The sequence below is a fragment of the Bufo bufo genome, chromosome 3 (genome assembly GCF_905171765.1).
Source record: "Bufo bufo chromosome 3, aBufBuf1.1, whole genome shotgun sequence".
NCBI classification, from domain to species: Eukaryota; Metazoa; Chordata; class Amphibia; order Anura; family Bufonidae; genus Bufo; species Bufo bufo.
The window spans coordinates 181,215,461-181,229,808 of NC_053391.1; the positions used below are offsets into that span (position 1 = coordinate 181,215,461).

Genomic DNA, 14,348 nt, shown 5'->3' on the forward strand with positions numbered 1-14,348 from the left:
TCTGCTTCAGCTTAGGTTCTTACTTTACCACTAAAGGCGTGCCGTTTGTTGACTGTCTGCCTGCTTAACAAACCTCTGCCTGTTAACTGATACTCTGCTGCCTGCCCTGACCGCAGCCTGTGTATCATAGTGACCCTTTGCTGCCTGCTCTGCCCTTGGATTCGTTTTACAGAGTTGCATTAACTGTGCTTTCTGTGACCTTGTCCTGTTTACAGACTACAAGTATTGCCCGACATTTTGTTGCTTTGCATCGGTGTCACTTACCACTGTGAGTCAGCTGCCAACTACACCAGGACTATTCCAAGAGGCAGTGGCCTGGTGGGACCCTGCAGTGAAGACCAGATCCCTGTATAGGGGTTAAAGGGTGAAAACAAGGAGATTGCCAGTATAACGCCCTTAGGACTAACCTAAAGTCAAACCAGTTAGTTGATACAGTGGGTCCACACCTACTGAACAATAGTTGGTACAGAGGTAAACAAAAGTGTCTATCTCTGCACCACTTTTATCATCCAGCCTGAACCACTGATAAATCTGGGGCCTTGTCTAACTTGATGCCATCTACAGGCCTAGTAAATCTGCCTCTATAGGCAATCTGCTTGTCTTGCTGTATAATAAGTGCATCCTGCACTTATTGTGGGCCCCACTGAAAAAAAAATATTTTCCTCTCCACAAAACAGACAGGACAGGTTCTGTAGTTTGCTGCTTGGCTGCACGGATGGGGACAGCACACTGATGACATCCTGGAGGTCAGAGTGGGCTTGTCCATCGTGGAAGACGTTGCAAGATATTAAGTGGGCTGGTGTAGTGTGGGCCTGTCCATTAGAATAGACAGGGGCCTTGTGGTGTGTGGACCTTTCCTTCATGAAGACATTGCAAGAAAAGTAGTGGACTTGAGGCCAGAGTGGACACGTTCATCATCGAAGACATTAAAAGTTAGGCGGGGGGGGGGGGGGGGGGGCCTGTCCATTGTGAAGACATTGCAAGATAACCAGTGGACTGGAGAACAGAGTAGGCTTGCTTATCATGGAAGACACTGAAAGATAGAAAGGAGGCGGTGGTGTGTGGGCCTGTCCATTGTGAAGACATTGCAAGATAACCAGTGGACTGGAGGACAGAGTGGGCTTGCTCATCGTGGAAAGCACTGAAAGATAGGAAGGCGGTGGTGTGATGTGGGAACCGTGAAACTTCTCCATAGTGGGTCACCTGCGATGCTCGCCTAGCAAGGCATAATGTCACTGGAAGCAGACATTCGACCACCCTTTTACAGCCTCATGGTTGTTCTGCCTATAAACCACAAAGGCTCTAAGATGATGGCCCAAACATCAACTGTTTAGTCAAACCCCTCTGAGTCATCAGTCTCAGATCTATTTTCTGTGGGGCAGCTTTATTCATGTATTTGCACCAGCTTCCTGTCAGCAATGAATCCATCAGAAAAAGTGGACGAGACTGTAGAGTGGCATTAACAATTTTTTACTGTTTCTGTCACACTTCCAACCTGGCTTCAGCACATGTACGGTCAAAGAATGTATTGTATCTGCCTCATCAGACCTCCTTGACACATTTAGTTCTCCTCTGTAAGGCCTCCTTCACATGTCCATGTTGACATTTGTGACAAGATGGCTGGTGGTTCATCCATGAAGGATCTGTGTGTCCATTTTTTGCCCACAGTGTCTCATCTGTATTCCACAGACACTGCTAGGCTGAAAATTAGTTTCCAGAGCACCAATGTCATCCATGTTGTATCTGTGGTTTTCACACACCCATAGACTAGAATGGCCCAGAATTACTAATGTGTCTGTGCCCCCAAAAAAGTTCAGCATCTAGGGTTTCTACACTTTTTTTCTGATATGCTTGACAAGAGAGCGAGGCCTAAGACGCACCATTTTGCACAAAAACTGTGAGCCTATGTGCGTGAGGGATCAGTAATCGTGGACAAAATAGGGCCTGCTTCTGTCATGTCACCACGGTCCACGGAAAACCACTGATGTGTGAATACACACATTAAAGTCGATAGATACGTGGCAAGTCCATGGAGACCACTGATGCGTGAAAGAGGCCTAAAGTATCAATCCTGTAACACTATGGCTATATGTGCCCCAATATTGTAAAACATATATATATACACATATATATATCCCTCAACCCAAAGTTGCTAACCGTCCACAAATTTCTGGACAGTCCGTAAAAATAGGAGACTTTTTGCCTGTGTGAAAAAAATGAAATAGGTCCATCTGTGATTTGTTTTAGGCTGGTGTACGTGACTAGATTATTTTTTCATTTTCCAGCTTTAATGAGTTCTTAGACATGGATTAAGTGTAATAATTAGCATTCGTTATGGTTTTGCAATTTGTCCGTGAAAAATGTTGGCTGTCCGTGATTTTGGGATAAGTTGTCAAAAAAAAATTAAAAATTTAATTCTGCGTCTACCCACACTGGAAAAAAAAACTAAAAACTTTTTCTGTAGGACCCCAGGACATCCAGCCCGTTCCTTTCCACCCCTCAGATGCCGTAAGTGAACATGCCGGCTGGCAATGTGACAGTGTGTATGTCCGGGCATGAGGAGGAAGAGGAGGTGGTTGCTGTCTCGGTGATGGTGGGAGAAGAGGAGGTGCTCAGCTGAAGCTGCTGCTAGTGCTCATGACGCAGGAAAAACGCACCGCCGGCCAAAAAGAGAGACGCTGAGAGACTGAAAAAGCCAGGAATAAAACAAATCTATAAGCGGAAGGGGAAAGGACGGCACCCGGAGCGCCCCGCTGGAAGCGGCCGTTGACAGGCCATACAAACCGACATACCGACAGGGAGGAAAAAACCGGCGCGGGAGGCAACGCGAAGAAGTTGGACTGCATCTGAAGTTGTGGGGGAGGATATAAAGGAAGCGAGAGGCATACGGCCGCCCGCCCGACCGCACCGCTATATTAACCTCGTCTCCGTTACTGTGTATGAACAGAAGCCTAAGAGGCGGCCACACATGTCTCTCCCTGCGCCTCTGGTATGAGCGGCACCCCGGCTCCTGACCGTCTCCAGCAGGGGAGGACGACTCACTAGTCGGCGGTGAGTAAATGGCTTGGGCTGGTGAGGGCCCTGCCTCATACGTGTGGCAGACATGACATGGAGACGAACGTTATGTGCCGCCTCCACCCTGCCGCTCTCTTCCGCCTCCCCCCCCCCTTTTTTTTTTTTTTATAACATGATGAAGTGTAAGGGAAAATGGCTGACGTCTCTGCTCTCCCCCATCCTGTCTGGGGCTGACTGAGGATGAGCTAGCACTCCTCCTCCAGGAGCCATTGCTGTGCTCTCTCTCTCTCGCCATTTATTTTCTTTCTTTCTCTCCACTTAACCCCTTGCTGCCCGCCGGACAGGGAGGAGGCTGGTCCCGGCGGCGCTCCGTTCCCCCCATCCCCCCCCCCGTGTGTGTGTGCCCTGGCAGGCCGGCATTTCCTCTCTCCGTCTCCCTCCCTTTGCCCTCTCGTTCTCTCCTCCCACTTCCCTCTTCTCTTCTGCTTTCTGCCGAACGCCATTACTGAGGTGGAGTGATTTCGAGGGGGTGGGTGGGGAAATAGAAAAAGCGAGAGCCATGTAGGCCCTGCCTGCAATTACAGGCCTCTGACTAATTTCTTTCAATGGCAGCCTGCTCTCCCCTCGCTGAAGCCCCCTGCTGGGCCTGCCCCGAGCAGCCCTCCCTGTAAGCTGGCGGACATGTAAGTAGAAAGAAGCCGGGCCTAGCGCCCCACAGCCTGGTGTGAATCCAGTCCTGTCAGTGTAACCTCTGTGTGTGACAGCCCTGGCGTCCATACTGCCTTATCTCCCTGGCAGCTCTCATGAGGAATACCTTGACTTCTGCCCCTGTTGTGTCATGCCACTCTTGTACTATGACTCACGGTAAAGACTTTACACTACTACTCCCATTCTCCTCCCTGCCATATGTGCACATCGGTGATAGCCAGTGCCTCCTATGATGGATGGGACAGACCGCACGTAACTCACGCACAGGTTATGTCCTCGCTTTCTTGTCTGCCCCACGTTGTCCGCGTTCCGTTTTCTTGGCTTTTAGAGCGATCTGCGCGTCCACGTCCTGTCTGAGATGGCAGCATGTACTATTTCAGCTCTTATTTTTATGCTAGGCTCGGCCGGATGGGGCTGTAGAAAAAAAACGTACAGCAAATGGAGACCTATAAACTCAGTTGGCGAGAAAAGTGATGGACAGTGCTTGGGGTTTAGCGGATAGAGCATGGATGAGTTTTACAGAGCCTTATCTGAATAAGCCCCTAGGGCTGATAGACATGATTGCGCTCGGTCCGTGCGTTGGCCTCGTTTCCCGGACTGACCACCTGACTGCGTCATAGTGATTTATGATGGTCTATGCCTATCAGATTGAGGGACTGTTGCAGTGTACGCACGTGATGATGTGAGTACAGTACATTAGACCCACCATCAGATAGGAGCTGACTTTATCATAAATCACTATGATGCGGTCAGGAGAGCTGCAGTCGGTCTGGGAGATGTGGTCCACGCACGGACCGTGTTTCCCTGACAGAGTGCGGTCGTGTGAATCGGTTCTTGGGGGGGGGTTCTGGATTTAGGGTGTCTGCACAGTACTAACAGAACATCTGCACAGGTTTCTGTGCAGTTTCACCAAAAACTGCATGTGTTGTTTTTGGGGCGCGTTTGATGCGGTTTTTCCGTAGATGTCACCCCTGCGTTGAAAAAGGGTAAAATCCGCACAACAGGTCAATTTCTGCACGGACAAAAAAATTTACATGAGATTTGTCTAATCTCCTATGCTTCGCTGGTGCCGTATTACACTACGGTTTTTCGGCACAAGCTTCTGCGTGGAAAAACAGGGCGTAAACTGCATCGTGTGCGGGTAGCCTTAGACCAGGGATGCCCAACCTGTGGCCCTCCAGCTGTTGCAAACTGACAACTCCCAGCATTCCTGGACAGCCTACAGCTATTAGGGCCTGCTGGGAGTTGTAGTTTTGCAACAGCTGGAGGGCTGCAGGTTGAGCATGCCTACCTAAGACAAACATTCAATGGATTGTGTTTCCTGCCTCCCTTGTGTCACCCTTGCTGGATGCATGTGGAAGAGGGCTCTAAGGTTCTGCACTCCCAACTCTCCCCCAATAGCTGATGCCAGGGGAGATTGTTTGCCCCATGCTTTTGTTAGTGGGGAGATGAGCCTCTCCTCCCCCCATTTACTGCATATGCATGCTGGCCTGACTATGCTTGTGTAACATAGTACATAAGGCCGAAAAAATACATCTGTCCATCCAGTTCGGCCTGTTATCCTGCAAGTTGATCCAGAGGAAGGCAAAAAAAAACAAACCTGTGAGGTAGAAGCCAATTTTCCTCACTTTAGGGGAATAAAAAATTCCTTCCCGACTCCAATCAGGAAGGAATTTCTGGGCTCCTGTGAACAAGGCAAACATAGCAGAGCTGGAGAAGGTCCAGAGGAGGGCAACTAAAGTAATAACTGGAATGGGGCAACTACAGTACCCTGAAAGATTAGGGGTTATGAGGGGAGATCGAATAACTGTGTATGAATATATCAGGGGTCTGGAGTGTAATAATATTACAGGCTATAGTTACTAGAGAGGGGTCGTTGATCCAGGGAGTTTTTTTGATTGCCTGATTGGAGTCGGGGGTCTGACATACTGCAATCGCACTAGTCAGCTGTTCCTGTGTACCTCTGGCACTGGAACTACACCGGCTTATTCCACTGTGTAATGGATGGAGCTGGTTACTGCAGCACTGCTCCCATTCACTTCAATGAGAGCAGAGTTGTGTAGTTCTGGCGCTGACTTCCGGCCCCGGAGATACTCGGAAGCTGGTTGCAGGGTTGGACCCCCGTCAATGAGAAATTGATAGCCTTTGGAGGATAGGCCATCAATAAGAAAATTCTGGAATACCCTATTAATTGCTACGGAGACTTCAGCACTGGACCTTAAAACTATAGTGTATCGGTGAGCTCATCCAGTGTAAGCAGTACTTGTGTATTATAAAAATGCCCTAACCTTTCCTGCATAAGGGCTGATTCAATTGGCGGTAGTCGGTCCGAGAAACATGTTCTGTGTGTCAGATGCATTTCCCAGACCGACCATGGCTCCCCTGGCCCGAACTGACTGCATCATAGTGGTTTATGATCATAGTCGGTTCCTGTCTGATGGTGGATCTATTGCACTGTATGCACATGATGAGTACAGTACATTAGACCCACCATCATATAGGAACGGACTTTGACTGCATCATAGTGATTTATAAAAATGTGTGGGACAGGTGTGGTGATCTTGTTTCCTGGACCGGGCGGTCATGTGAATCAGCCCTAAATCTATTACAGGGGGTTCCCAGGGTTACAGTATTGATGGCCTGTTTGATGCAGAGATCCGGCCAGCGCTGTAGTGATCTTCAGTGCGATATAGAGCATACCCGCTTCTAAAGCCGACCGTACACATTCAGTAGTGGCTGACCGAGCAGTCATTCAGCTGACGGCTATTTCTTCCCCATACACATTCTGTTTGGTGAAGCATGTTTGGGTTGTCAGTAAGAAGAGAGAAGAAAGCTGAAGCTAGACACCTCTGGCGGCAAAAGTATTGGCAAAAATATTCCCTTCACCTAATCCCTCTCTCCTCTTCACTGTCTGCAGAGCCAGCCGTTTGGATGAAAATACACTAATGTATAGTGGGGCCTTAAAGGGTGTTTGTTACCCCTGGGGACCTTCACCACCACAGGTCCAGGTACACTAGGGTGGGCATGGCCAACCTGCAGCTCTCCAACTGTTGTAAAACTACAATTCCCACCATGCCCTGCTGTAGGCTGATAGCAGTAGGCAGTCTGGGCATGCTGGGAGATTTGCAACAGCTGGAGAGCCGCAGGTTGGCCATCCCTGCACTAGGGGGTTTATAGAAATCATACTTGCCTGATCCCTGCTGTTCGGTTCAAGCTCCCTCTCTGCTCTGACTTCTCTGAAGGTCCCGTGACTCCCTGCATCCGTATTCGGTTTGATGAGGTCACGTGACCACTACAGCCAATGACTGGCTGCAGACGTCATGTGTCTTGCCATGTATTTCCCAGTGACCTGACACATGGGTGAAAGGTCCACAGGGGTCACCAACCCTTTTAATTTATATTGCTCCAAACATTTAAGAGGCCAGATTATTTGCCCAAGTTCTATGGGCCCTTTAAATAGATGATCAGCAGGGTCAAGATTTGGGCCCCTGCCAATCTGATATTGATGTCCTCTTCTAAGGGGGTGGGCCAGTATTGTAGTTCTGGACATCCCCTTTCAAAGGGTTATCTGGGAATTTGATATTGATATCCCCAGGATATGTCCTCAACATATCAGCGGGGTTCCGACTCCCGGATCCCTGCCAGTCAGCAGTTGAAAGAGCCCGCAGGCTTTGTTGAGCACTTAGTCCGCTCCCTAGTCCTGTGACATCACGTTAGTCAGTCACATGGCCTGGGTCGGGGATGGGCAAACTGCGGCTCTCCAGCTGTTGCAAAACTACAAATCCCATCATGCCCAGCTGTAGGCAGACTGGGCATACTGAGAGTTGTAGTTTTACAACAGCTGGAGAGCCGCAGTTTGCCCATCCCTGGTCTAGGTCCAGCTCAGTCCCATTCAAGTGTGGCTGAGCTGCAGTATGGAGTACGGCACTGTGAATAGACCGCAGCACTCAATGGAGCTCTGGGAGCAGCGGCCTCTTCAAACAGCTGATTGGCGGAGGTGTGGGAAGTTGGACCCCCAATTATCTGATATATCCTGAGGTTAGGCCATCAATATCAAATTCCCGGATAACCCCTTTAACATTGCTGGGAATTTCGACGAGGCAGTAGTGAATAATTTCCCAAGCCTTCTATTGTATGTTAATAATCCAGCTGCCCCTTGATGAGGCCACTTCTTGCGTTGTCGTTTCTGGGACGTCTCAGCAGTTGTGCCCTTACATTGGTTGTATTCACTGACCTTTGGATTCCTGTTTTTATTTCAGGCCACAGGTGACGTTATATGGGTTGTGGTAGGGAGACAGACTTCCTGGTGCTGGGATTGTTGGGCTGTCTTCTTCTGATGTCCTACTACTTAGAAGAAGCTTTAGGGAGTTAATGTTCTGATGGGAATTTTCCTCACGCACTGGTTTGTTCTGGTAACTTTACTATTGATTTATGCTTATGATATGCGAATGGTGGCCAGTAGTGGCTTCCACTAAAATCACCCGCATCCTGGCACCATCAGGCTCGCTTGTGTATTCTAAGTCTCTTATAGGGAGCTGTAATATCTAATACAGTATGTGTACCTACCTCACCAGTGATCTTGTGCATGCTGTGGTCATGTGCCATGTTGTCACTCTGGATGGGACCTCTTGATGCAGCAAGTGATCAAGGAGACGGGTACTTTGAAAATTGGTAAAGCCAACAAGGTTGGAATAAGCCAACATTTCAGTATACAGTCCCCTCCAAGCCGTGTTGAGGCTGGAAACCTTGTAAGCGTGCAGTGACATGGGTTTTGGTGGTAATTAACAAAAGGTGCCTGCTTTACCCCATAAGGAGCCCCTATTCTTTGTGATTTCTATAGTTATCGGTGGCTGAGAATAGCGGCTCCATCATTCATTTATCTAATAGAAGTCATCTTGATCTGCAAATCGGTTTAACCCCACCCCCCATTGTTGGACTTTTAGAGGGAGCTGAGCACTTCTGTCTTTTGCTCTACAGCTGGGATCGGAGGTAGCTCCAATTCCGAAGGGTAACCCATTGATTGCCACAGTCTGTGACTGTAGCATGATCTAAGGGGATTTCCCACTTTGGGTCCTAGTGGTCAGATTGGAGGCTGGGTAAGCCCTGTGGACCTAGGAAGGACCCCAGTACTGCAAGTACAGTAATTCTGCTGTTTGGGCACGCTAGTATTGTCCTCACCGCAGCCTGTGCCATAAAGACATGGAGCCTAATGTATTTGAATATAGGAGTGTGTTGATACATTCTAAGTACAAAATAATTATGTAGTAATTCCTTAAAGGGAATCTGACACCTACATAATCGATATTAAACCAAAACTATGTCCTTACAGCACTTCATACCTTATTGCCATATGTTTTTCTTTCATTCAAAAGTACCCAGGCCCGCTACTCTACAGAGCTCAAGCACACCTCTTTCGTTCATACACTATGCCCCCAGCAGCCCCCCACCCCCTACGTTACTAGCAGCAGTTAACCCTGTCCACCCTTTCCCTTGCCTTCAGCATAAGGAACAGGTGCAGTGCCGAACACTGCCTCCAGTTCAACTGAGGACATCAGCTTCACTGTTTCACTGCGCATGCGCTGAACCCAGTGACATTTTCGGCACATGCCCAGTCAAACATTGAGGCTGATGTCCTCAGTTGAACTGGAGGCAGTGTTAGGCACTGCACTTGTTCCCTATGCTGAAGAGAAAGGGTGGGCGGGGGTGGGGGTGTAGTGTATGAGCGGAGGAGAGGCGTGCTTGTGCTCTGTATGGGGACTGGTCTGGTCACCTTTGAATGAAAACGCACCTCTGGGCACCTTAAAGGGGTTTTCCAAGAGTTTAAAATGTCCCCTCATGTGCCGGGCACCCCACATGGAATATACTTACCCCGGTCCCCGCACCGCCGCTGCAGCTTTTCCCTGTACACGGATGAAAACATCTGGGGGGGGAGAGGGAGGGGGGGGGGGGGGTTGAGCAGCCAATGGCAGATGGGGACGAGCCTCCCTAGCATCGCCGGTGACGCGAAGGAGGATCGTCCCCACCTGCCATTGGCAGCAGCGGGGACCGGGGTAAGCATATTACCTGTGGGGTGCCTTGCACATGAGGGGACATTTTATTCTCTTGGAGAACCCTCTTAATGCCTCATTAGTATATGATAAAAGTGAATTTTATGAAGATGTAATTAGAAAGCTCCAAAGAAAAACCCGAAAATAAGGTATGAAGTGCTCTAAGGACATATTTTTGGTTTAAGATCTATTATCTAGGTGACAGATTCCCTTTTATGGGGTTATAAAAAAATTATAAAATTCATATAAAGCTCTCCAATAATAAATTATTATTTTTCAGAAAATACTTTTTATTCTGCATACTTTACATATAAGCTAAAAAAAAAAATAACCCACACATTAAAGAGGACCTTTCACCCATTATGACAATGTGAACTAAGTATACATACATGGAGAGCGGCGCCCGGGGATCTCCCTGCACTTACTATTATCCCTGGGCGCCGCTCCGTTCTCCCGCTATGCCCTCCGTTATCTTCGTTCACAAAGTAAGGGTCCATTCACATGTCCGTTGTTTCTTTCCTGATCTGTTCCGTTTTTTGCTGAACAGATCTGGACCCATTCATTTTCAATGGGTCCTGAAAAAAAATCAGACATTGAGCTGTCCTTTTTTTTTTCAGGACCCATTGAAAATGAATGGGTCCAGATCTGGTCCAGATCTGTTCAGCAAAAAATGGAACAGATCAGGAAAGAAACAACGGACGTGTGAATGGACCCTTATGGTAGGCGGAGATTTCAGTCACTAAGTTATGGTAGGCGGAGTCAGCCCTTGTTCTGCTGTAGCGCTGGCCAATCACAGCGCAGAGCTCACAGCCTGGGAGAAAAGAACCTCACAGGCTGTGAGCTCTGCGCTGCAATTGGCCAGCAGTACAAGGGCTGACTCCGCCTACCATAACTTAGTGACTGAAATCTCCGCCTACTATAACTTAGTGAGCGAAGATACCGGAGGGCATAGCGGGAGAACGGAGCTGCGCCCAGGGATAATAGTAAGTGCTGTGAGATCCCCGGGCGCCGCTCTCCATGTCTGTATACTTAGTTCACATTGTCATAATGGGTGAAAGGTCCTCTTTAAGTATCCACGTGACCAAAATAACCGGTTATCTAGTGTGAAATATGTACAGTATAAACATAAGATATTTAAAAAACCTTTTTTACGTATTTGTCATGCAAGAAAAGTAGATACATATAAATGACTGTATTTAGTAATTTACTGTATCGTCAAACAGCACTAAAAATGAAATTTCTCTCCTCAAACTAGGCTTTTTTCAGCCATGTCAATAAAAAAAAAAAAAAGGTATGGCCGCTTTAACATGGAGAGGCAAAAACTAAAAAAAAAACAGCTGTTCATTAAAGGGTGTGTCTCATGAACACAGCCCATAGAAGGGGATCTCTCCGTTTGGACAGCCTCTCTGTCTAAGCAGCTTCTGTTCTGCAGGGACATGGCGGCCACTGCTTTCCTCAGCTGATCACCTTAGGGGCTGTGTTTCCAAAGGGTTGTCTCTGATAAGATTCCCCCTTTTTGAGGGAGTCTGTCACCTTCAAAATCTGTTTCAAAGTAAGCATGCCATGACGTAGAGTAAGTGCACTTTTCTTGCAAAACTCTGGTCCTCTAGTCGCGAGAATTGGTTTTTATGCAAAGGTTTTTGGTGCACTGTGGGCGGGTCTGCTCCATTTGGTGCACTTAGCTTCCTCAGGGACTATCAAGAGAGTTGAAGGCGCTGGGTGATACGTGACAATAACAACTGGATTTTCACACAGATTTGTTGTGGGGGGGAATCTGTGACATCCACTTGCAAATCCTCATGAATGACATTCATGTGTGCTGGTAGCCTTATAGGATACCTGAACATGTCAGCCTGTTAACCCTCTTAAAGTGGTAGTCCATTTTACAATATTGATGACCTATCCTGAGGATAAAGCCTCATTCACACGTCCATGACTTTGCTTAATGAGGACCTTTCACCACTCCTGACACGTCTGTTTTCATAGCTTCATACATTCCCCACATACTAACAATTCTGAAACACCTATTCTTATGGCTCTATGTTGTGCCATTCCTTTATTTCTACCAGAAGTTATGAATGAATTGTTAGCAGTCTGCAGTAAGGGTACAGAGGGGTGTTAACCAGTTGGGGATGTGTACCTGCACAGAATAGATGTTCTGGAATTATTACAGGAGCGGTGAAAGGGCCTCTTTAAAGGTGCCCGTGAAGGATCGGTGTGTGATCCATGTGTCATTCGTGTTTCGCTGACACTGCACCGCTGCAAAATTTTCAAAGCATGTCTTCCTAAGGATCCGTAATACATGGATGGCATCTGTGGTAATAATGGACCCATAGACTATAATGGGCGTGATTGATCCGTGAACACAGACAAAATAGAGCATGCACTATTACTGGGACTTTCTCACATGGGAGTTCAGAAACCAGGAGCATGTTGTAATCTTTATTTCAGGAGCTCTTGAAGTAAATTGCTGATTGGAAATTACAGCCTGAAGCTTAGTGCAACTTTTCTAAAGTATTTTGTTGGTCCGGCAGGTTTTGCAAACACTTGGTGTGGGGAGCTCCCGACTCTTCCCTAACATATGATGTCGAGGGACAGAAGGATTAGGTGAAATGAATATTTTTGCCTGATCCTTTTGGTTATTCCGGTAGATAACTCACTGCCAGAAATGTCTGACAGCAGCTTTCTCTGCTCTCCCCTAGACAAATGTTTTATAGGCAAGACGGGGGTGGAGGGGGGGATTGGGAGATCTGCCGAAATATCGTTCGTCTGAATGTGTATGGGCAGCAACCACCAACTTGTTTGAACCTTTTTTTTTTTCCTTCAGAAAGGTGTCAATAGTACTTAAAGGTTGTTCCTTAGGCCGCTTTCACACAGTGTTTGGTCTGTGATTTCCTACAGTGATTGTGAGCAAAAACCATGAATGGAACCTAAGTACAGATAAGGTATCATGGAAACATTTGCTCCTGCTCTGTTTTTGACCCACTCCTGGTTTTGGCTCTCAATCACTGATTGAAATCACTGACTAAGGGCTCTTTCACACCTGCGTTATTGTCTTCCGGCATAGAGTTCCGTCGTCGGGGCTCTATGCCGGAAGAATCCTGATCAGGATTATCCTAATGCATTCTGAATGGAGAGTAATCCGTTCAGGATGCATCAGGATGTCTTCAGTTCCGGTACGGAACGTTTGTTGGCCGGAGAAAATACCGCAGCATGCTGCGCTTTTTGCTCCGGCCAAAAATCCGGAACACTTGCCGCAAGGCCGGATCCGGAATTAATGCCCATTGGAAGGCATTGATCCGGATCCGGCCTTAAGCTAAACGTCGTTTCGGCGCATTGCCGGAGCCGACATTTAGCTTTTTCAGAGTGGTTACCATGGCTGCCGGGACGCTAAAGTCCTGACAGCCATGGTAAGTGTAGCGGGGAGCGGGGGAGCAGTGTACTTACCGTCCGTGCGGCTCCCCGGGCGCTCCAGAGTGACGTCAGGGCGCCCCAAGCGCATGGATCACGTGATCGCATGGATCACGTCATCCATGCGCATGGGGCGCTCTGACGTCATTCTGGAGCGCCCCGGGAGCCGCACGGACTGTAAGTATACCGCTCCCCCGCTCCCCGCTCCTACTATGGCAACCAGGACTTTAATAGCGTCCTGGGTGCCATAGTAACACTGAAAGCATTTGGAAGACGGTTCCGTCTTCAAATGCTTTCAGTACACTTGCGTTTTTCCGGATCCGGAGTGTAATTCCGGCAAGTGGAGTACACGCCGGATCCGGACAACGCAAGTGTGAAAGAGGCCTTAGGCCCCTTGCACAAGGGCGTCACGGATTTGTTGCGAGTGCGCACGCAATTTCAGTCAGTTTTGTCTGCGATTGCGTTGTTCAGTTTTTTCCCCCGCGCGAGTGCAAAGCATTTTAATGAGTTTTGCATGCGCGTGATAAAAAAACTGAATGTGGTATCCAGACCCGAACCTGGACTTCTTCACTGAAGTTCAGGTTCTGTGTTCTGTAGATTTTATTATTTTCCCTTATAACCTGGTTATAAGGGAAAATAATAGCATTCTTAATACAGAATGCTTACTAAAATGTCCCTTGAGGGTTAAAAAATAATTTAAAAAAAATTACTCACCTCATCCACTTGATCGCGCAGCCATTATTGTCTTCTTGCAGGACCTGCACTGATGTCATCGCGCTCACCAAGTGGAGAGCGCGATGACATCAGCGCAGGTCCTGCAGGAAGAAGAAAGAAGACGATACCGGCTGCACGATCAAGTGGATGAGGTGAGTTTTTTTTTTTTTTTTTTAACCCCTCAATGGACATTTTAGTTAGCATTCTGTATTAGGCTACTTTTACACTCGCGTTTGGTGTGGATCTGTCATGGATCTGCACAGACATCCGTTCAGAACGGATCCGTTTGTATTATCTTTTACATAGCCAAGAAGGATCTGTCTTGAACACCATTGAAAGTCAATGGAGGACGGATCCATTTTCTATTGTCATAGAAATCCGTCCCCATTGACTTACATTGTGTGTCAGAACGGATCCGTTTGGCTCAGTTTCGTCAGACGGACACCAAAACGC

General features: G+C 47.8%; 1 protein-coding gene across 3 annotated transcripts in view; it reads left to right on the plus strand.

Annotated features, from left to right (window-relative positions):
• The first annotated feature begins 2,580 nt into the window (after nucleotides 1–2,580).
• USP9X (ubiquitin specific peptidase 9 X-linked) overlaps nucleotides 2,581–14,348 on the plus strand; it is a 155,091-nt gene continuing 143,323 nt past the window's right edge. For 2 of the 3 annotated variants that reach the window (XM_040423797.1, XM_040423799.1), the window contains exon 1: nucleotides 2,581–3,051. The gene's annotated coding sequence lies outside the window, so the exon portion shown is untranslated. Of the gene's footprint in view, nucleotides 3,052–3,421; nucleotides 3,699–14,348 lie in introns of those variants that run through there. The other variant, XM_040423798.1, reaches the window with a different exon arrangement.